At 42.9% G+C, this 5,203-nt stretch overlaps 1 pseudogene; it reads right to left on the bottom strand.

Moving 5' to 3' along the window:
• Positions 1 to 2,941: 2,941 nt before the first annotated feature.
• On the bottom strand, positions 2,942 to 4,372 carry LOC116566878 (annotated as a pseudogene).
• Positions 4,373 to 5,203: the final 831 nt, after the last annotated feature.

The raw sequence follows: 5,203 nt of genomic DNA, 5'->3' as shown, positions 1-5,203 counted from the left end.
ACTCCAGGCCCCCAAGTGTCAGGGCCTGGCCAACCACGCTACAAAGGCACCTGCTAATGACTCATAGACTCTTGATAATGTAGGTCCTCTAGCCTCAACCTCCCAGGGTGGTTTCAGCATGTTTTGAGCCTTCTAGAGAACCTTCTGCCAGTCAGAGGGATGCACCATCAAGGATTCTTGCTGGAAGAGTCATTGTTTGCTACTTGCAAGTAGATGGAGCTAATTCAGGGGAATGGGGGGAGCACTCTGGAAACATGGCCAAGTATGCCCTGGGAGGCTGTGCCAGCAGTGTCTCCAGGAGGCTGTGAGGAGGACTCATTCCCATCTTCCCAGAATTAGCACCAATTTACCTCAGTGAGAGAATGCTGAGAGAAAAGACTGCAAAAGATTTCAGTATTGTTTTGCCAGTGGCGATCTCTGGCTTGTCTGGGGGAAATTGGTTCAGGAACATACTCTAGACTAAGCTGAAAGGGAAAAGGTAACATTTCTCTGCTTTCTTCACCCAGAGGTAAGTCAAGCCTGCCAGGGTGCAGCCCAAAGCTGACCCGTCATCTGTAACAGAGAATGGGGGGTTTAGATTTGGAGTCAGACAGTGCTGAATTCTCCTGCTCCTTCTCTAACTTATGAGCTGGGAGACCTCCAGAAACTCACAGACACAGTTTGGGTCTCTGTGAGGTGGGATGGTCAAGCCTCCTCCTCCTCCCCAGGGAGGTTATGAGGATAAAATCAGCTAATTCAAGTCAAAGCACTCATATGGAATCTGGTAGGCAAGAGAGGTGCAGTGCATTGGACCTTCTCTTTTCTTTCCCTCTGCCGCCATGTTTTACTGCCAAAGTTGGAAACAGATACCTTGGCGAGCAACAAATAGACAGTGGCCTCTCTCTTGCCATAACCACTCTCACCAGCACCAGCAGCTCGATTCTTCTCAGAAGTGCCTCTAGGATGTAGACAGCCCAGAAGACTCCAGATTTTCACACAGAATTACCCATTGACTTATAACTTGTCAGCCAGGCTCAGTTGTCTTGCCAAAGTGGAATGTTCCTCAGAGAAACTAAGTGGAAAAGGACACTTATGTTGTCTTTGTCAAAATAAGCCACTGGTAGGACCCATCCCATGGAATCAAGAGCATAGATCGTAATGCATTTCAAATGCCTTCCCCTAGGCTAGTCAAAATATTTTGATTCTTCTTTCTTCAAATGACTCACAGGCATGGTTCCTTAGCATGAGCCCAACCTAACTTCCGGATTCTGCTTAACCCAGAGCACAGGAAGTGGTATTATCATTTTATGGTCCCAGGAGTCTTTTAGTAAATCAATCTTTCCACTACAGCTGTGATATCCAAAGTAATGCTCTGGTGCCATGGTCTATTTCTATAGATTCCAGTAATAGCTACTTAATACTGGATTTTGGTTCTACCCAACCCAGTTCTGACACCGACTATCTGGAGTTGGTGCAGGCTCCACAAGTTCAGGGCAGAGCCCTCCACAGGACTGCCCTCCCATTAGATGATAGTCACAAGTTTCAGGGAGTCCCCGGGCCACCAAAACTTCTGCCCAACTGCCCAATGTGAGGGTTCCATGACTCCTTCAGGTTTGATAATTCACCAGAATGACTCATAGAACTCATGAAAATGCTATACTTATTACAGTTGTATTTGAAAGGTTACAACTCAAGAAGAGCCAAATGAGGAGAGCCTAGGACAGAACTCAGCTTATGTGCCCTCTCCCCATGGTCTGAGAGAGAATGTGTCACCCTCCAGGCACTTCTGTGAGTTCACCAACAGGGAAGCTCCAATGAGCCTTGATGTCAGAGTTTTTATTGGGGTTTCATTATGAAGACATGACTGATCTCAGACTCACCCCTCTCCAACTCCCAGTCCCTACAACTTTCCCTCACCCCATGTGAGGCTGGGCCAAAACTGCAACACTCTAATCACATGGCTGGCCTTTCTGATTCCAACCCCCATCCTGAAGCTATCTGAAGGCCCAGGCTGATGAGTCATCACATTAGCTTAACAAAGACACTCTATCATTCGGGAAATTCCAAGAGTTTTAGGAGCTCTTTTACCAGGAACGGGGGACAAAGGCCAAATATATTCTTTATTATATCATAGTCTCTTATTCTTATTTACAAAACATCAGGGCTTTGAGTTTAAGCTTTTTCCTTTGGGCAATGTGGAATCACTTAAAGCAAGTGATTTACTGAGCAGCTACTATGGGCTGGTCATAACATACATGCTGAGAGCTATACTTTTGGAAGATAGATGATTGCATGGAGGGTGGTCTATATGAAGTGAAGACAAGAGACTAGGAAGGAACCAGTAGCCCCCATGTACCCATAAAGCAATGAGAGCTAACCTAGGGGGTACAAGTGCAAACGGAAAATTTTGGAGGCATTTGAGAGAGGTTTTGAAGGAAGATTTCAACTCGCAATCTTTTTTTGTTTTTGTTTCTATAGAACATCCATCAATCTTTGTTAGATTGGATAAAAATCTGCATTATTAAAAGACAGGTAATAAAATTTGAGCTTATGTTGAACCTAACATACTAAGTTCTGTAGTATTTAGAATAATACATAAGAAATGTCAGCTGGGGAAACGGGTAAAAGCATCACTATATCTGCAGGTGTTGTCCATAGTGTGCAACCACGTAAAAATAATCCCAGGGACAATGCAACAACTTACATTTTGTAACGTGTTTTTCCTTTTGGGGTAAAGTAGGGTGGCAAAGAGGAGCAGGAAATCAAAGGCATAAGCAGAATGGCTTCTCCCATTTCAAAATGGTAATAAAAATATTTAGATCATGGCACTAGGGCACCTTTGAGGAAAAAAAAAAAAAACCACACCTTGATCAGAGTAGGCTCATTGCATAATTCTTTAGTAATAGCTATAATTTTTGTGTAATGGAGAGGGCTTAAAGACCAATTTTACTTTAACTGTGTGCTATCTACTTTTCTTCTCACTCTCTGGGGCTTGATCTATTTCAGCATCATATAGCTAATTCTCCACACACTTTCTAGAAAAGCAAACTCTTATTCTTGAAACACCTTCTATCAAATGAATCATCAAGAATTTTACCTCTAAGCAATCAGTATCATAACCATCTCATGGCTGAAAAGAACTCCCTTTTCTATATCTTTACTTGAAGCTCTTCAGTAAAGGGGCTTGTGAAGAAGGTTTTCATTCCTTTTGATTCCTTTAGTCAAAGGATACCAAGTACCACTTGAATCTTCTATTGCTTTATACTGAATGCTTCTTCTTCTTCCTTCCCCCCCGCCCCCCCAGAGTCCATGGTGGGGAGCGGGGAAGAAAAAGGAATCTTAATCAGGCTCCACACCCTATGCAGAATCCAACTTGGGGCTCAATCTCATGACCCTGAGATCATGACCTGAGTGGAAATCACAGGTCTGATGCTTAACCGGCTGAGCCACACAGGCTCCCCCAATTCTGACTCTTTTATCTGTTTTTTGTCTCAGTTGTTCTATTGTTAAGTTCTACTGGTGACAGCCTTCTGTAATTGGCCACTCTAGCCCATCTCCTTCAGGGACCCTGACCCTGTAAATACCCATTTAAAGTTCTTCCATCTACTTCCATATCGTAAGGTAAAACGTCATCTAGTTGGTAATATTGAAATTGATCTTTAGCCTTTTCTTCAACCTAGGATTCAACAGAAGTTTTATTTGTGAAAATTGTTCTCATCTGGTAACAAAATAACATCCCAACAGCAATGGTTGTTCCTAAAGTTAATCTCTAGGCAAACAAGGTGACCGCAAATGCTGCTAACTTGAAGGGAATAATTGGAGAGGATCCTTGGAGAGGATCTCTCCAAGCTGCATTCATATCAATCTTCAGCATATTTCTCCCAAAGGAGGGCCAACTATAAAGCTGTGTAAACATAGTCATAACAAAGATGAAGGCAGCATGAATACAACCCAGGGGTTCTCAAGGAGAAACAATGTGGAGGAAGCATGATTTTGGGAACCATAGCAGTTGTTCATCCAAGGAGACCAATGGTACATCTTTATGACACACCTGTTAGATCTTCTGCAGTGACGCAATCATAGTGCCTTATATGCTTGGCGGGCTTTACTATCCTGAGAATTTTCTGGTTTCCACCCCAAAGGGACAAACCCAGGACCCATAAACATAGCACTGGAGTAATTAAAAAGAATTTTATAATTTATAACTCATCAACATGATGAAATAAAGTCACACTTCCTCCAGTGATATGCAAAGGCCAGGACCACAATGCAGGGTCAATCATGGCCATGGTAGAATGTGTTGCTATATCCCTAAGGGCTCTGATGGGACTCCAGGAACACAGTCTTCTCCTTAGAAATTTTCAGATTTGATAACCAAGCAGAATGTAGCCATTTAGGTGGCAAAGAATGAATGTTCTCCTAAGTTTAGAAAATCATAGGTCTCCTTTTCCTGTGCACATATTTTCCATGTGCCACAAATCCATGTGTGTTCCTTCATCATCATGCCTCCAAACTATGGGATGTTAACACAGATTATGCCATTTTCACTTTTAACATGCACAGAGCTCTCTATCTTGACCAGAGGAGTCCAGGATCTTGACTTAAAACCCAATCTCTGGTCCCTGGTGCCTGTCCCTCAGCCATTGCATTTCCTGTTCCACCAGGAACAAGTTTTCCCCTTCTCAGATAATTCCATCTGGGTACCTCAGACCAGTGCAAGCCAAAAGCAAATCCTTGTTGCAAGAGGGCAGAATGTGGAAACTGCCCCAGCCAATCTCATCTTCCCGCCAGTGCGCTCCCCAATTCAAAGTTTTGTCTCCATTACAAACTACTGTGTGAAGACTAGTTGAAGGGTTAAACTACTTTCTAAAGAAATCCAAGTAATACTGATAAACTAGCTCCTTTGTAATTCACAGAGCTTTGTGTTCTAAACATTGAAAATTCAACTAGCAGAAAAGATCTTAGTATTTTAGCTCCTGAGCAACCTTCAGCACCTCTGTCCTGGTTTTTAAGGCCATATTTCCATTATTCTTCTGAACAAAAATGTTGACTTCTCTTGTCTTCAAATGGCTGAACTATTTCTGTTTTAAAATTAACATGGTCAATTTTTACCCTTCAAACGGACTTTTAAAATGTGTTCTCTTTGGAGCGCAAGGCCCTCCCTCCCCTGCAGATAACAAATTCCTGAAGTGGCTGGGGGACTGATGGAATGCACCCCTGTGGA

The sequence above is a fragment of the Mustela erminea genome, chromosome 10, assembly GCF_009829155.1.
Source record: "Mustela erminea isolate mMusErm1 chromosome 10, mMusErm1.Pri, whole genome shotgun sequence".
Taxonomy (NCBI): domain Eukaryota; kingdom Metazoa; phylum Chordata; class Mammalia; order Carnivora; family Mustelidae; genus Mustela; species Mustela erminea.
The sequence above is the reverse complement of the archived record's forward strand: the minus strand, read 5'-3'. Positions and strand labels throughout refer to the sequence as shown.